We start from the raw sequence: 18,338 nt of genomic DNA, 5'->3' as shown, positions 1-18,338 counted from the left end.
CTGCTGTTACGGGTATTGCTGTTACGGGTATTGCCAGCCTCTCATTGTAAACAGGGGACCTGAGGCCATCAGCCTTGCATGTCCCTTCCTGAAGAACTGCTGAGTAGCCCTCAGGAACGTATTAACTGCCATTTGCCTTCTGGCACCTTCCAGCCAGGGCAGCCCAGGAGTGTGGTCCTGGATTCTCCCCGTGTGGGGAGCGAGCTCGCCGGGAAGGTTCTGCTGGCTTCCCTGAACTGGTCCCGCAACGAGCCCGCCTCTGGCCTTTGTGGAGCAGCTGGAGCGCATGCCGCACTGTCTGCCCGTGAAATGCGACTCATGGAAAACATGCATATTTGTGACTGGGTGCGTGTTTCTATTTCGGGCCGAGGCTGCTCTCTTTATTTATTTTCCCCAGGATATTGGTGCTTTGGAATCCAGCTTCGGAGGGCGTTTTGACAGACTTTGACGCCTCTCCTGCTCCATGGGCAAAAACAGGCTCCAGTGGGGGGGAGGGTGAGCACTGAGAGAGATGGTTTCAAAAGACAAGCCCTGTCGGCTAGGACATGGACAGTGATTCTCACTGACCACACCTGAGCACGCAGCAGAGGGGACACAGAGGGGTACCGGTGATGAGATAGGAGAGAGGAACCAGAAGACTGATCGCCAAGTTTCCAATTAAAAATTCTGCTACTGTCAGTTATCAATGCCAAGACTGTCACTAGCAGCTCCCAGGCCTTGGCCATGACCGTCATTTTCGGGTGCCTATATTTACAACCAATGGTGGGTTGATGGTTCCCTTAGAGAACCCATTGCATCTCTTGGCACCTCACTTTGCAGCTCCCTAAATCAAGAGGCTGTGAGAAGCAGCTTATAGCCAAATAGTGTTGGAGCCTGTGTTTTCTCCCTGCCCAGATCTGACTGCCCACGAGCAGGCTGCTTGGTCTAGTCCAAGAGACTTGAGGCTGAAGGTCAATATAATACTGACAGGTGAGATGGTGTGGACAGACCCTTCTGTGAGGCTGTGTGTTTAAGGGCAAGGATCTCCAGCCTGGCAACTGCAGCTGCCTTTAAACAGCCATGTATGCTGGTAGCCAGGGAAGTCCTCAATACCAGAAGCAAGGCCTTGGGCCATCATTGTTTGGCACAGTGGATACACAGACAGCCATGGAGACTGAACCTGAACAGTGTGACATAAGAAAATTACTTGGACTCTCTGGTCCTATTAAGAAAATCAACTGAGAGTCCCTCACCAGGAGCAAGGTGTCTTTAGTGAGGAGTTCTGAGGAAATGGGGAGGCACCATAACCTTTGGGAGTTACAGCCACGATTTTCAATCTCACCCAAATCAAGGCACTCACTATAGAGTGAGTATTCTTCACACTCCAGTCCTAAAAGGGACCCCGTGGGCAGCCCTGCTCACTCACAATAGAAAGCTTGAAGCTGAGAGTATGGCAAGAGTCTGTCCAGGGGAGCACTGGGCACCTGTGATCTAGGTATCCCTGTTTCAGGCTTATTTTTCCCCTCTACTACAAGAGGATTTTTCTGGATTTTAAGAACAATAACAAAAGAGTGTCAAAAGGCAAGCTGGGGCATGGGTCTGGATCCTTGAAAACACCACCTTTCAGGGAGCAGAGAAACTGAGGCTTCCTGGGATCCCAGCACTATCTCACTCTACAGGTTCTGGGACCCTGGAGACAGTTTTCTGAGGTTCTGGCCCTGGGGGGAAAAATCCCTAAGATTTTCAGTAAAAGCTGCCGAAGCTACTGGGCAGCGAGAGAGATACTGGAAGAGACAGGAATGGGTGAATGGAGACTGCAGCCGAGGAAGCGAGCCAGAGTCAGTGCCCTAAGGGCCAGCAGTGCCAGCCTGAGAATCAGAGTGCAGACCAGGTCAGACTCAAGTGAAGGAAAAGTCAGAAAAAGGAATGAAAGCAGCCAGGAAAGATGATGGACAGGAAAGACTACAGGGTGTGCATTTGAAAGATAACCCTGGGAAGGAACAGAGCAGCGAACAAAGACAGCACTAGCAAAGACTGCAGACCCTGGAGGCAGACGATATGCCAGGAAGAGGCTTGAGTATGCACGGGGGTGGAGAGTCCGAAATGGACACTGAGAGTCAAACCAAGACTGCTAGGCGCCTGCCTGCCTAGCTGGGCTGCTGCCCGGAGCTTCCTTTGAGCCCAACAGCTGCTTCGCTCCTTTGGCAGATACTCTGATTCTCGGGGAGGTCTGCAGTAGAAAAGGGGGAGGGGGCGAGCCTGAGTGTTTGTGTGTGTACACACCAGTGTCTGTGCCCCACAGCCTGAGCCCCTGTGTGAGGTGAGGTATCAGCGGGAGTCCTATGCAGCGGTCTCTGGAGTCTGGGGTTTGAGCACCCTCCAGAGAGAGCACAGAGCGGGATGTGTCCGGGTCCACGAACTGGGGCTGGTGGGAAGATTAGGTTTGTCCACGTGGCTGTGAATCCTAGGTCTCTGAGTGCACCCAGTGCGCCTATGAGCCACCCCGGGAGCATATTTACCAGAGTGGTGTGAGAATTTGTGCACGGAGTGTTCGCGAGTGGTCTATAGATACACGTAGCGTGTATGCATGCTTCATTCGTGTGTGTGTGTGTGTGTGTGTGTGTGTGTGTGTGTGTGTGTGTGTTTAGCTTGGGGCTGGAGGCTTCAGTGCGCTGTCCGCGGTACTGACCGAGTGTGGCCACACTCAGGAAGCTTCGCGGTTAGCAGGCACCCTCCGTGGAGCAGACAGGGGTCGAGCAGAGGAAACCTCCAAAGAGGCGTCTCCCCCGGGGAGTTGGGAAAAGTTCTCCCCGCGGCAGGGCTGGCTCTCGGGACTCGCCGCCACTCGGGCTGGTAACCTTTCCCTGACTGTGCCCCACGGCTGCTCAGATGCCCCCCACCCACCCACACAGACCTCGCTGGCGTTCTGGCCTGAGCCAGGGACCCTCTAGCGTTCGGCTTCCTTCGCCTGCCAGAGCCCCAGAGGTGCTGGCTCGCCGCAACAGCTGCAGCGGGTTCACCGCAGCCCAGGACTCGGAGAACGTCCCGCCGAGCGCGAGAGTGCGCTCAAGTAGGGGGCAGCTGCAGAGGCCGCCCTTCGCCTTTTCCTGTCCCCTCCCTCCTCAGAGGACAGCCCGGCAGACAGACTGGGGATGGCTTCAGGCTGACGCTCAACTTTTATGGACCCAGACAGACACCTCGTGGGACAAGCAGGGGCGCGGAGATCAGGGGCCAGGGCGACTCTGGACGTTAAACTCCAGCAGACCAAGGCTGCACGGCTCCCTGGCGCCTTGATGTATGCCCTGGGGGCGCGTGGACTGGCTCTGAGAGCTGAACTCCGTCCCCTCAGCCGGCTTCCCCGTGGCGCCGAGGCCCTCACCCGGGGTGGCCTGAGAGCGGGAGAAGTTCCCGCACTTCCCCAGCACCCCCGCGCAGGCGGGGCGCGTTTAGCTTGTTGGACCCTTCCCCTCTCCGGAGCAGCGCGTCCCCAGCCCCGATGGCGCCCAGCGGCCGTCGCACTCACCTCGCTGGCTGAGCTGAGCTAGGCAGAAACACTGGTGCCGCAGGGGCTAGGGGGCTTCGGCCACCCCGCCGCGGACACTTGTCCCTTGTGGGGAGTCTCAGGAGGAAAGGTCCTCAGAGCTGCAGGAGGCCAGCGGCCCCCAAGCTCCGCTCCCGGGCGAGCAGACCGAGCAGACTGCGGCCAGGTCCGTGACAACCGCGTCCCCAGCGCGCACCCGAAGCACTCGGCACCGCCGCCGCCTTTTATCTGCCGCCCGCCTTTGTTTGGGTCCGGGTTCCTACCACGGGGTGCGGGGGTGTCCCGAGCAGGCTCTGGAGTCGCGCCTCCCCCCGGCCACTGGCGCCTCCTGCCTCAGCGCCTGCGGGCTCTGCGTCACCGTCCGGCGAGGGCTTGCGCTTCGCCGCGCGCTGCTGTCCCCCGATCCCGCCGCCAGGCGCCGCCCTGGCTGCCGCTCCCCCTGCGGGAGCCGCGCGGTGGTACAGCCAGGCTCCCCTAGCTGGCGAGCGGGAGCTGCGCACAGCGCAGCGACCCCTGGGGGTCATTTTCAGTCTCTGCAAACGGCCCTGACCGTGCCCACTGCTGTCCCCAAGGTTTCTGGGTGCCCAGGTCTCTCCCAGGCCTGCGCTCCTGCTGGCTGCTCTCAGCTCCATCTGCCCAGCTTTGGCACCTCACCAGCCTGTTGGACACTCGAGGGCATCCCCGGGTGCCCTCCTGAGGTGGCTGCCAAGCCCAGGCGCCTGGCACCATCGCTCCCTCTTTCCCTCCCTCCCTTCTCTATTCACCTCCCTGGCAGCAGAGCCCAGAGCCCTGCCAACCCCTGGGACCAGGCACTCGTCCAGTAGCCGCACAAGGTCGGCCTGACATCTCCTGCCAAAAGGGTGCCCAAAGAGGAAAGGGCCCAGGAGCCCCTGCTTCATTCCCTTTCAGTGCTCCAAAGGCATTGGCCTTGATATCACCCAAGGAGAGCCAAGGGAACCCTCAAAAGGACCTGGTGCCTCCTGCTGTCTGCTGAGAGGCCACCCTGGTGATGAGGACACCAAGCAGAATGTGAACTTCTGGGGGAGCAGGAAGATGGAGAAACAAGTGAGCCGCAACCTTTGCCTTCAAGAAGTCTCCATTTTATGTAAAAGATCATCACGGATAAAAATATCAAAACCCGCACACCTGGCTCCATGCTGTGGAGCCCATGCCCCAGCTGTGTTTTTAAATGAGGAAAACTAGGGGCCTGGGAGATGGCTTTAGCAGGTGCTTCTGCCAAGCCTGACAGCCTTAGCTGGATCCCCAGGGCAAACTCACTCCTGTGAACTGTCATGTGCGCACACCCACTAAACAAACAAACAAACAAACAAACAAAGTTTTGATTTCAAAAAGAGACAACTTGGGAGTTCTCTGTACCCCTCCCACTTTGGGGTTCTACGGTGAACTCCTCCAGTCACTCAGCTGCTGCACCTGTTCAGCTTTCGTGGACACAGCCCCCCGGGAACTGCACGCATCGGCTGGCTGACAGCGGGACATATAGGTTCATGTTCCAGGGTACACCCAGAGCTCTTCTGTGACGTAGCAAATGAGCACAGCCAATGTTCCTACCCTGGCATTCGCCTTCCCCACACCTCATGCTCAGGAAAGGTTTTCAGGGGACCCACTGGCCAGCCACCAAGCCCTTCAGAAGATCTGCGGTGAATTCATGCCACCCTGAAGACATTGGGGTTATGGACTGCTCCTGGTGGGAAGGGTGCCAGAGAGAAGGAGAGAAACGAAGGCCTAAAACGGGGTGTGTGTGTGTGTGTGTGTGCGCGTGCGTGCGTGCGTGGTGTGTGATACTCTACATAGTACAATCTAGCAGTGCCTTGAGAACTCTACCTAACATATCCCAGAGGGAGGCAGAGAAAGAGGAGCCATGGGGGAGGAGGGGGGAGGGAGAGCCAGGGAAACATTTGTTTCTAAGGGAGCAAAGGGAGACACAAAGTGTGTTCCCAAGCCCAGCTGAGAGCAGAGGTTTGTTTTTCCGGGTGAATGGCTTAGTTGTTTTCAGTTTGTTTTAAGACTGCTTTCAGGGGCCTCCTTAAAGATCTCCAAACTCTCTGTACTGTTCCCTGCAACCCAACAGAATCACAGGGCACCCCATTTGCGTTCCCAGGATGCTGTGCCTCCCACCAACCCGCGCTCATGGATATGACCCCCATTCTCCTGGGAACTACATTTATTAGATTTGATAAGGGCCCCGACGACACGACATTTCCCCCTTCTTTCATTAGAATCCTTTCCACCCTCTCTAGGCCTCCAGGTAATCTCCAGGGGGCCAGGGCTTGTTCTGCCTTTGGTAAGGAATCCTCTTCAAAGGGAATATACAGACCTGACCATGCTCCCCGCGCCACCTCCCCCCGCCCCTGTGTGTGTGTGTGTGTGTGTGTGTGTGTGTGGTGATACTCAGAAATTTTGAAAGGATATGATTTTTCCCAGGCCATCAGCGAGGTTTTAAAATGCAAATGGAACCAGGCCTTTGAAATATGCCTGCTATAAAGGGGAGCCTGTGGTGGCAGCGGAACAGGCAAGAGCGCAGAGAGCTGTGAGAATCCTGCTCCGAGGCCGAGCTCAGCTCTCTCTCTCCCTGGCTAACCCTCCAATATGAGATCATTGTCCCACTTCAGGCCCCTCCTGAGCCCCACCCCTTACCTCCAGGAGCTCCCCAGAGATGACTCCAGTGGCCCTGTGATGGGCCCAGTTGTGAGGTGGCAGAGAATGCTGTTTCCGCATTGTCCCATCTGGCTCTGCAGTTCCCCATTGTCCCCACTGCTGAAAGTGTTTCCTGGGTATGACTTCAATGTCCCTTGGTGTCCAGAGGCTGTTTCCCCTATGCTCTGTCTTCCTGACTAACTGAAAAGTCTCCTTTTAAAAGGGATGCAAGCCATAAAGAGCAGCTTTGTCCTCAGCTCTGTTCCTTTAATGTACCTTCTGTCTGGTCCCCAGCTATGCTTCCTGGGCGGCCACTCTCGGGAAAGCTACTTTCCTGTTGCGCTCTTTACAAGCTGCTGTGTGTCCTTGGGGAAGTCACCTCCTTGCTGAGGTTCCCCTCCCCTCCCCCCTTTCTTTTAATAAAATGGAGGCAGTGGAAGTACCTGTCTCACAGTGTGGTTATCAAGGTGTACCAGATAAGAACATCTATCTCTATGGAAAAGCAGCATTTAACACATTGCATGGCATGACTTAGGATGTGGGCAGGTGAGGGCTGGAGAGATGTCTTAGCGGTTAAGAGTACTGACTGCTGTTCCAGAGGTCCTGAGTTCAATTCCCAGCAACCACATAATGGAATCTGATTCCCTCTTGTGGTGTGCATGAAAACAAAGTGTTCATATGCGATAAATAAATAATTCTTTTAAATAAAGATTGGGGCAAATGTCAGTGTCTTCTTCAGACTCCTGACACTTACTAAACAAGAGCCAGGATGCCAGTGCCTCCTATTTCTTTGTTCCTTTGGTGAGGAAGATTATACACAAATCAGGTTATTTCACCAGATGGCTGAGCAGCTGAAGGTTAAGCATATGGGGAGAGTTGGAGTGTTTATCTTTAAAAATATGGGATGTTAAGACATTGTCCCAGCATAGTGGAAGGGAATAAATAGCTTTGGAAGTAGTTCCTTTTAAATCTGCTAACACCCTGACTTCGGGGGAAGCTGGAGTTGATTTGTGTGCATGAATGTTATATTAACTGTGAACTTGGGTGAGTCAGCTCATTTTGCTGACACTCAGTTTACTCATCTGAAAAATGGGATTAACCAAGACCTCCACCTCTCCTACACTTGCAGTGAGTTTAATGACAGATTTGGATGTGTTTCTAGGCAACTGCTCAGTAGTTTCTTACATAGAATTTAATTCAGTGTAGTCAGAAAGATAAATAATAGAACGATTGGTTGTGATTCAGCAACTGTCAGGTTGGTCGGGAAAGAGCGTGGTAAACTTGATCAAGTTTGCTTCGAGTAAACTGTCTTCTTGAGGTCACACAAGTTAGTGGGGAAACTTGGGTTGAATTCCCAGGCCCTCTAGGGTCCAGGCCCATACTTTCCCTGAAATACTCCCTTTCCTCTGCCCAACCCCCTCTTCCCTAAGGCTTCATTTGAGAGTTTGAGCTTACAAAACTCGCATAAGGAGAAGATAGATGAGCTGATCATTTAGGAGAAGAAAGAGGTTTGAGGGAGGAGACAGAGCCAGCTCCAGGCTGGGTTGCTCTGCACAGGGCTGTGGGGGAGTGGCAGATGGCCAGCACCCCCTTCCTTTCCCAGCGCTGTGCAAGCAGCCAGGCCCTAGCACTCCTTTCCCAGCCTCACTTGCCTCCTCCAAGGAAGCAGGCAGCCTGCGCCAGAGTGAATACAATCCAAGTTATTAATTGCCTGCAACAATTAGCCCAAGCTCCTGAGCCTGCAGACGCTCAGGCTCTGAAAGAGGAAGCCAATTACAGCTTCATCAATATTCACGCTGCTGCATAATCTCCTGACAAGATGCCCCCAACCCCTTCCATGTTTGGAGGGGGGGGGGCTTTGCTCTGATCCCCGAAGCCTTCATAGGGCCTACTATTGCTGAGGCCTTTGAGAGTGAATGTCACTTAGGGCCAGACCCAGAAGGACATTCATGTAGTGGAGTCATAGCACTGAGGGAGAAAACAAAGACCTAAATAAGTGGTTTCAGCCAAAACAGTCACATTGTGGGGGAACATTAGTCTCCAGGTTGTGGGTGCAAGCAGATTCCTTAGTGCTCTTGTTGCTATAATGGCTTAGAAAGGGGAGGTAAAAGACTCCCCTAAAAGTTCTAGGGCTTTCATCACATGTATTTATGTGTACATGCATGGTTTTGGGTGCATGTGTAGGCCATATGCCCATATCAGGTCTTCCTCTATTGCTCTGTATCTTATCTTCTGAGATATGGTCTCTCACTGAACCTGGGCTCACTGATCCAGCTAGGCTGGCTAGCCAGCAAGCTCCTGGGATCTGCCTGTCTCTTTGCCAGTGCTCGGACCACAGGCATGAACTATCACCCCCAGTTCAGTTCCTGGGTATCCGAACTCGGGTCCTCAGGCTTGCACAGCAAGGGCTTTGCTAACTGAGCCATCTCCCCAGACCACATTCTAGTCTTAATTCCAGTTCAGTCACATGTCTGCATTGTGGTCTGACAGAAGTCAAGTCCCATCTCTGGGCCCTCATGAGGGATGATTCTGGAAGATGCTAAGCAGAACAAACATCCAGTAAGCTATACACAGTGAGCTGGAAATAAAGACGGTGTTCCTGTTCTGTCTGGAAAAAAAAACATCTGAAAGGAGAGACCGTGACCCCCAGGGAAGAATGGGGTGGTAAGGATGAGACAGACAGGAGGTTAGAGGAGCTAGGTGCTGCCCTCACTTCTTGGCCTTGGTATTCTTTTGTACCTGGTCTCTTGTTTCTGCTTGCCAAGTGAGAACACCAAAATAGATGTTTTCAGAGGTGCCCTGATGGCATCTCCCAGGAAAGTGTGGGAGGAAGGATGAATGTGCAATGGGTACACTGTGTCAGAGGAACAGGAAAGCCCTGATTTTCAAAGGGGTAGTTAAATGCAGCGAAATGGCCCAGAGAACATGAAACTAAGCACACAGCTCGCTCAGCCAAAGTCATGCTCCCATGTTTCCTACAACAGGAAAAGAAACCGCATACTTCTTTATCAAGACAGAAAATTAAAATTAACGCCTGGTGCCAGAACGCCAGAGAGAGGCTGTGTAGGACTCTGTAGACAGAGCCTAGCCCCAGGGCTGTTTCAGCACCACGGACAGGGGCTGGCGCCTGCTTTGCTTGTGTAAGGCTGGCTTTCTAAATGCTGGGTTCAAGCCTTGGAAGTGGTATGAGGCTTGGAGTGAGTGATGCTGAGTAATGCTCAGGTTCAAGTGTAAGTTTGTGCTGTCTGTCTTTCGAGTGCTCAGTGAGGCTGTCCAAACCTTGAGAGGGCAAAAGTCTTGCCCATAGCCTATCTTTCTGCTCCCCTAGGGGTACTCAAGGCTTCTGGTAAACCTGCCACTTGTGGCTCAGCACGAACCCCCAGCCTGGTTCCCCATTCTACCCTTTGTCTGGCCTCAGCTTCCTGGTACAAGTTGGCTAGCACCTTGTACTCCACCCAGCTCTGCTGGCCCACTGGCGCCAGGAGACAGCCTAGCTTTAACCCTGGCCACCAGGGCCCATCCAGAGTTCTTTAATGACAGCAAGAAAGAGCTTTCCTGGAATATCCCCAGTCAGGAATCTGTGTGGCTCTGATGGGCTGCCCCCCACTGCCAGTTTCTGGCCCCGTATATTCTGTGTGGGCAGGGTGCAGAAAAACACAGTGATAGGGCACTGAGCTGGAGCGGAGGCCTCGTGGACACATCTGAATCTCATCAGGATATATGCCCTTTGGCAACAAGGATGCTACCAACCTTATCTGTCATGATCCTAGTCAAGAGCTGCCATGGATTGGGTGCCAAGCCCTGCGTGCATCCGTCTTCACCCAACCCCTACCCCCACCACCCAGGAAGTGCAAGCACTGCTGTCCTTTTGGCCACCTCTCTTCTGCATCTTTCCTGATATCTCTGAGTCCTCATTTTGCAGCTGGGCACGTCAGGGGACAGCTGCTCTTGTTGGCAACCCAAGCCACATCTGGCAGATGTGTGAGCAGGATGCAGAAGGAATGTGTGAGTAGCCTTAATGTGTATGTGGGGAGCAGCTTAGGCCAGAGCTGCTGGCTGTGCCTGAAGAATTAGCTTGATGCCTCCCCTCCTCTCTTCTTTTCTTGTATCTTCCCCGCCTCTCTTCCTCTTCCTCTTCCTCCTCTTCTTTTTTGTCTCTTCCCATGCTCCCACACTCCCTGATCTCATCCTTTCCCTCCCCTTCCCTTTATACTGGTCCCAATAATCCACTATTTTCCTTCATCTTCCCATGACCCCATGGAAATAATTATCTCCCTTTTACAGACAGAAAAAAAGTGTAGAAGTCAAGTTTGTAAAGCCCAGCGAGTTCAAGCCCAGCATGTGTCTTTGGCTCTCCCAAGAGTTAGGGAATGGTAGCACCTCAGCCCTGTGGGACAGGAAGGCCAGAGCTGGTGAACCACCCTCTCTCCACCTCAGATGGGTTGTTGGGAGGATATGGTCTCATCACCCAGCCTAGACTGTGAGTCTCCCCCACCCCCAACCATTGTGCACGGGGTCAGCCCAGCGTCAGCATAGTTTATCAGGCACAAAACCAGAGAAATAGAAATGGATTTAGAAAAAAAAAAAAAAAAAAAAAAAAAAAAAAACGCAGCCAGGCTATTCCACAGGGACCCAGGCACAGAGGACTTTTCCTCCATGGAGATGCCGTGACTGTCATTTCTACTCTCTGGGATGTGTGGTCTGGAGCTCAGCATTTGGTGCTGGATAGACGTGGGAGCTGCATGGTTCGATGGAGGACGCTGTCAGTATTGCCTTTCTGAACTCTCTACCTCATAAAACAGCTGTAGCTGCACATGGCCGCCATGACCTCAGCACTCAGGAGGCTGAGGCAGGACTTAGCTCTATGCCAGCCTGGGCCTCACATTGAGATGCTGTCTTTTGAAACAACAAACACGCTGAGCTGTGATGGGGCACGCCTTTAATCCCAGCACTCTGGAGGCAGAGGCAGGCAGATCTCTGGGAGTTCCAGGCCAGCCTGGTCTACAGAGTGAGTTCCAGGGCAGTCAGAGCTACACCGAGAAACTCCGTCTCAAAAAAACAAACACAAAGCAAAACAAAACAAAACTCCAAAACAGCCAAATAACCAAATAACTAAAAACAAACAAAACCAAAACAAACACACAAGTGATTGCTAAGGTCACGTGAGGTTGCCTGTGTAGTATGTTTGGAGCATGGCAGACCCCAGGCAATTGCTGCCTTGTGTGTGTGTGTGTGTGTGTGTGTGTTGGAGAGGAGGGTTGGCAGTAGACTTAGGACAAAATCCTGATTAGCCCCAGGACATCTCAACACCCGTTTCACAGACAGCTGCTTGTTCTCAGTGTTCATGTGTTTGTTTGTTTTAGTATGGTTTAGATAGGAAGGCCACAGCAAGCAAATTGTGAGACACATTACTCACAATTCAGCACTCAAGCCCCAGAGTCAGAAGACTTGAGCTTAAATCTCAGTTCTTCCAGTTACTTGCTGTGTGACTTCAGGAAAATCACTAAACCATTCTGTGCATCAGTTTTCCCATCTGTAGAGTGGGCTGAAGCAAGAGGTGTGGCAGATAGACGCAAGATCAGTAAATATTGGCTAGCATTGTATTTAATTTCCTTAACAGTCCTAGAAGGTTTATAGAAAATGTAACAGAACCAAATATGGGAGCTATAACTAGAGTACTTGGGAAATGGAAGTGGAATGATCAGAGGTACAAGGCCAGCCAAGGCTACATAGCAAGTGTCAGGCCAGCTTTGGCTACATCAACCTTGTCTCAAAAAATAAACTACCGTCCCCACCACCACCAAAACCAAAAGAGTTAGTGACCAGATCCAGTCACTAGCCCAAGGCCAGGCAGCTAAACAACAGCAGAACTATTGGAATGCTGGATTCGAATCCAGGTCTGACTGGCTCCCAGGCCCGTGCCTTTCACCCAGCAGCCACACACTGAAAAGTCCAAGCAGGATGGAGCCCGTGGGCTCCTCTAAGGCTGAGCCAGCCCCTCTCTTTCAGTGACTCAGAGAGGCCCTCCTTCATGCAGTCCGCCTGCTCTCCCCGTCACTCTGTCTTAGCTGGCAGCTCGCCCTTCCCTTCCCACCCTGTCAGTCACTTCAGCTACACTCCTTCCTACTTAACTGCAGCAGCTCCCTAGGGTCCTCCCACCTGCCAAGCTGCTTACCTTGCAGGTCCCACGGGATCTGCGGAACCCTGAGCCCAAGCCTCATTTTCCATCCGGACCTGGCATGGGGGTCAGGGAGAGGCAGGACAGCTCCCTTCCCCCTGTCCCCTGATGGTCAGAGGGTTCATGTTCCAGGAGCTCCATGCCCCCCCGCCCCCACTGCCTGGCCCTCCAGGCCCCTCTCCTCCTCCATGACCTCCTTCTAGCTCTATAACCTGTTACTAACTTGTCTTTCGCAGCTCTTGCCAGGCCCCGGTCACACACACCGGTTAGGCTCGGGGTGTGCCGCCCAAGCTCACATTCCTTCCCCTACCTGAAATGCCCTTCTCCTCCCTTGCTGCCAGCAGATTCATCCATCGCTGGGCCAGCTCATACTGCCCTGGGAGAAACCGCCCCCATCCTCCCCACACCTTTTCTCTCCAGAGTGCCACTCCACCCCCTCCCGGAGCCAAGAACAAATTTACACATCTATTTCTGCACTTATCCCAGCCTGGCTTGTGTTCCACATGGAGGCTGTTGTCTAAGTGTGAGGACTCCTAAATTTCTGCAGGGGGCCACTTCCTAGGCGAGGGCTCCAGCAAGGTCAAGGGGAGACCTTGGGCAGCAAATCCTGAAGCTGTGGAACCATCTGGCTCCCACGGTTAGGTTAGACCCCGACACTCTTCTCCTCATTTCCGGGATGAGACATCCAGGATGGGCATCCCTTGAAGGCCTAACTGTCCTGTGGTTATACAGCCTTTGTGAAATATTGCCTGCCTGGCATTCTACTGCCTCATCCTACAAGGCTCCGAACCCTGGGCGCAGCCCTGGGGGCACACCAGAGTTTCCATCCCTCACCGGTCAGTCAGTGACACGGCGGTGTTGTGTCAAGAGTCACTCGGGACGTTGAACAAGAAGTTTCTGTTTGGCTCACAGCCCTAAGACTGGCCGGAAGCTCTGCCTGCTCTGGGCCATGAGTTAGGTCACCTCTGCTCTGGAGATCCTGAAAGGGTCCAAGGTTACTCTGACTATGTCCCTCGTCTTGCTGAGCTAGGAGAACTCAGCAGGCTGGTTGTGCCTGTAAATATGTTGCAGTCTAGGGCTGGAGAGATAAGAGAGTGCTCACAGGTTAAAAGCACCCGGTACTGTTGCTGGAGACAACTCAGAGCTGAGTTCCTGGTGCTGATACTTAGTGGCTCACAGCCATTTGTAACTCCGGCCCTGCCCAGATGTGGCCTTGGCAAGGGTGTGAATGCAAAGTGCCACTTCAGGAGATCCAAGAGCAGGGACGAGAAATGTAATCGTTTATGTTGTGCCTATGCCTTTCTTCCCACTTACAGACAAACCGAGAGCTAGATGTCCTTTCAAAAGCCACTAGACAGGTTCCCCAGTTCCCCCTTACAGCCACCACCTAGGGAGCTCTTCGTCACCCTCACATTCCCCACTGGAGCTGAGCCAGGCTGGATGTGAATCAGCAGGGAAGATGGTTGGAGAGAGAATGCCCCAACCTCAGTAGTGCGACATTGAGATGGGGCCACAGGAGCTTGGTCTGAGCAGGCAGAGAGCTGGAACCATGTGCCGACACCACACTGTCTTCTGGCACCATTTGCTGTCCGAATTCTGGTCGTTTTGAGGACCTTCCCAAGCTTTGAGTTGAGCTGACAAGGTCACTCAGTGGACAAAGGCACTTGTTGCCAAGTTCAGTGATTTGAGTTTGATTTCTGGGACCCAGATGTCAAAAGAAAGAACTGGCCTTTCACAACTTGTCCTCTGACCTCCTCATGTACAATATGCATGCACAAGCAATGTGAACACACACACACACACACACATACACACACACACACACAGGCAATAAATCTGAAGGTTAAAAACAAAACAAAAAATCTGAAGTTTCATAGTATCATTGCTCAGCATGGCCTGAGAAACTGGGTGTTTTATTTTTACCTTTCTATATCTGTTCACCCTCTGTTTAAAAAATATTTATTTTTATTTTTAATTATGTGTTTGTGTCAGTTTCTGTGTGGGTTTGTATATACAAGTCCAGGTGCCCAGGGAAACCAGACAAGTTGAATCTCCTGGAAAATGAGTTACAAGCAGTTGTGACCCCCCCCCCCTGATGTGGATTCTGGGAATTGAACCGAGGGGTCATCTGGAAGAACAGCCAGTGCTCCTAACCATTGAGCCATCTCACCAGCCCCATGTCCACCCACTTTTGATAGCAAGTGACTACCACCCCTTTCCCTCAATTTCTAAATCACCGTTTTCCACCTAGCCATTTGATTTGGGTAGAGACGCACATTTGGGAGTCAGGATAAGCCAATCAGGGTAGCCCATTCTCCCCTTGACCACTGTGTGTGGCCACAATGGCCTAATGGCAAACTCAGTTTAGTAATCAGTCTTAATGCTTTTGTCCCTTTGCTTGGCAAGAGACCCTCACTGGGCCAAGGAGATGTGGACTTTTCCTGGCCTTAGTATTGAATCTAAGAATAAGGATGCCATGAACTGAGGGGCAGAGAGAGATGTGGTTTGAGGTGCTGGATGAAGCTGTGCCTGGCGTCTTGGCTGCACTTTGAGCTTTTCTCTAGCCAGGCAAAGCAGGGGTTTTGTCACTTACAACTGAAAAAAGTCTGACTAAATAAACTTGAAATCCCATGTCTTGTGTTACCTTTCCCTGGGGAGACATGAACAAATGTCAGTTCACTCCAGATAGGGCACCAATGACAGACACCTGAGAAATGATTCCACCGGAGCCTGGGTTGGTGACCAGCGAGCTTTTGGGGCCTGTTTACAGGATCTTGGGTGAAGGGTTGCTTATAAAACTGGGTGACTCCACATCAGCCACAATGTCTCACCCCGGTGTGGATGACAGTTTCCCCAGAGCTGCATAGATAAAAGGCCTCGTTTGTTGAGGGTCTCCTGCAGGGAGTCCCAGCTTCCCTGAGTAAGGTGATCGTGTCTGCTGTGCCTGGAGGACAGAAGTCCACAGTGGTATCATTACAGAAGTTTGAACACCCAGAGCCAAGCAAGAATGCTTAGAATCATAAGTTTGTTGTGTCCCAGAGATGAAGCCTGTAGCGGTTAAACCTGTCTGGGATGGGAACCAGGAAAGAGCTTTAGCTGTGCGTGTGGAGAGCCAACCTTTCCCTACCGCTGTTGTTGCTGGGGAGGATTACCATCCCTTTGCACACGGTCGGTGCTCAGTAAGTGCATGGCTGGACTGGCATGCCCCTAGGCAACTTGAGCAGGAAGAATCCTAAGCAGAGCGACAGTGGGATTTGAGGGAAGCACCAGGTGAAAGCGTGATGTCAATTTCCAGCCTGCGGCCTGGCTTTACATGCAAAGACCCTGAAGACCAGAACAGAGATGAAGGCAGTGAGCAACGGCAGGTGTGCTAGGTTCCTGCCTGCAAAGGCAGCTGAGGCCACTGGGGACTATGCTTGGATGGTGTGGTCCAGAGGGGTCCCTGCGTTTCCTGCTCAGGGCTCACAGTGGTGTGTGTGTGTGTGTGTGTGTGTGTGTGTGTGTGTGTGTGCCAGGGATTCTTGGAGTTCCATCTGGGGAGGGCTTGCAAATACTGACATTGACACAGAACGCTCTACATGCAGTTTCTTAAAATACACCAGCCTGGTGGTTTACGCAGAAGTTTCTTTCTCTACCCTGGACCTTGCTTCCCAAAGTGCAGCCCATGGGGGAGCAGCACCAGCAACTTACAGGCATTCATTAAAACGCAGGGATGGGGAGATGGCTCAGGTGGCAAAGCGTTTGCCACTTACACATGAGGATGTGAGTTCCATCCCCAGTACCTATGTAAAAATTGTGGTGGTACTCACTTGAAATTTAAGTGCAGGGAAGCAGAGACAGGAGGATTCCTGAGTCTAACGGCAGTCAACCCAGCCTAGTTGATGAACCCCAGGCCCAGTAAGGGACCCTGTCTCAAAAAACAAGGTGGACAGCTCCTGGGAACACATCCAAGGTTGTCCTCTGGTCTCCCTGTGCAACTGAGCTGATAAGCAGGTTAGCAAGGCAATGACCGCAGACAACCGACCTGAGGGTGTGGCAGTCAGACCCCGATTGTAACTGCGATTCATGTCAGGCTGAGCTCAAGGACAGGAAGAGGCTGCCTCCCGTTCCCCTTCACACTTCCACCTGCTGCACTCAGTTCAGCTGGGAAAGAGGATGGGAGGACTCCATTCCAGCCACATTTACTGCGCCCCTACTATGTGTTCGAGCACCAGATGCCACGGGGCCTTAAAGAGACACAGCCCCTGCTCCCACAGGAATGAAGAAGAAAGACACATCTGTGTTGAACCCAAGGGCACATCCAGTCCCACGTAAGGCAACCACGCACTTAGCACCCTCCATGCAATCCTTGAGTGACAGTATATTCAGAGCACCTACTATGTGAAAGGCCCACAGAGAATGAGGAGAGGGCACCAGCTGTGCAGGCCCCAAGAACAGCGAGTGAGGATGTGTGCCCTGAGGCCTGGGTGAGAGCGTCACGTCATGAAAACCCTCCACAGGCCTTTCAGAAGCATGACTGTGTGGTGTGGTCTCCCTCCACTCCAGGGACCCATCTCCTCCTCTGTCAAGGCCCAGTTCCTAGGGCCACGCTGTCGCCATGCGGAGCCTGGATTCTGCCTTGGCTTGCCTTCTGCTTTCCCAGGGCAGAACGTCCAGATAGCTCTGACGCACCTGTGACTACACCTCTCACTGCAGAGACAGCGCTGCCCAGCAGGAGCCTTCTCTTTCCTCACACTGTAAAGCAGGGAGGTCTGCCATTCATTTTATAGTTCAGGCAGCTAAGGTTCCGAGAAGCCTGCGGGTCCCGCCTGACGTCCTCCCCTGGAGGGATCTGCAGCAGTTAAGGCACGGTGCAAAGGCCAGTTCCACAGGGCACTGCCCTGACGCACAGACAGGGAGTTCAGAGAGCTACAGTGTGGCCCCAAGCTCAGCTGTCCCGAGGGACACTGGCTGAGTGAGCTAGATTAACTGTAGGCCCCTGGTCATGACCATCCCCAGAGACTACCTGATGGCCATTCTGCCAACCATAGCTGAGCTTTGTTCCCAAACAGGCTCTATTCTCCCCATCCCCCGCCCCCCCCCAGGTGTCTACCCAGGAGCCCAGCAGGCCTGGGGATGTTGCATTGCCAAGTGGTGACACATGAAGGCATTTCTGAGGGAGAGACTAGCAGTCTTGGGGGCTGGGCTTCCCCTCTCTCTGGGAGCCTGCAGGATGCATTTATCCACCAGGTTCTCCCTCCCACAAACAACCACCGAACAGCTTGCCCGGGAAGGAAAATTCCTGGATTATGGAGCCATGATTCTAAATGGCTTTTTATCTGTGTTTTCTTTCACTTCTTAGACAAAATTGTTAAAATTTAAGCAAGTGAGTAAAATGCAGAGGAGCTAAAAGCTGTGCACATCGCCGCAGGAGAGCTGGCGTCGGACACCTTGGGAGGAGGAGGTGGGAGCCACCATGGCTGCCGCTGCCTCTCTGTTTGCCTGGCATGGCCTCCCCATCATACACACAGGGAGACTAGAGCCCAGAGAGCTCAAGTAACTGGAACAAGGCTGCACAGCCAGCATGTAGCCTTGTCACATCTGAAGCCAGGTGTTCCGTCTCCAAGGTCATGTCCCCTGCTCACGGCCTTGGCACGTCGGGTCACTCCTCCTTGCGAGCCTCTCGGAGAAGCTGCCCCAGAATGATGCAGACACAAATGATGTCCTCATCACATGACCGGCGGGCCACAGAACCAGAGTTAGGGCCCGGGCTCTGGCAGAATCCCAAAGGGAGAGGCAGAGGACTTGTCTTCACCCACCACACCTCTGGGTCCTTAGCATGGATACTTTAGCAGCTCCTTGGACCCTGGGTACCAGCTCCCAGAGGCTAGGAAGGAGCTATATCTGTTGCTCAACTATATGGCCCTTTAAGGGATTCACATTGCCTGATTCAAGTCTCTGCCCCTCCAGATTGCCAATCATCAGACCCATATCCCAAACTCAGGT

General features: G+C 53.0%; 1 protein-coding gene across 1 annotated transcript in view; it reads right to left on the bottom strand.

Moving 5' to 3' along the window:
* The window catches only part of Disp3 (dispatched RND transporter family member 3), a 47,408-nt gene extending 43,544 nt beyond the window's left edge, over positions 1 to 3,864 (bottom strand). The window contains exon 1 of the mRNA XM_060379087.1: positions 3,503 to 3,864. The gene's annotated coding sequence lies outside the window, so the exon portion shown is untranslated. The remainder of the gene's footprint in view (positions 1 to 3,502) is intronic.
* Positions 3,865 to 18,338: the final 14,474 nt, after the last annotated feature.

Source organism: Meriones unguiculatus, chromosome 3 (assembly GCF_030254825.1).
Source record: "Meriones unguiculatus strain TT.TT164.6M chromosome 3, Bangor_MerUng_6.1, whole genome shotgun sequence".
NCBI lineage: Eukaryota > Metazoa > Chordata > Mammalia > Rodentia > Muridae > Meriones > Meriones unguiculatus.
This window is presented reverse-complemented; position numbering and strand designations above follow the sequence as displayed.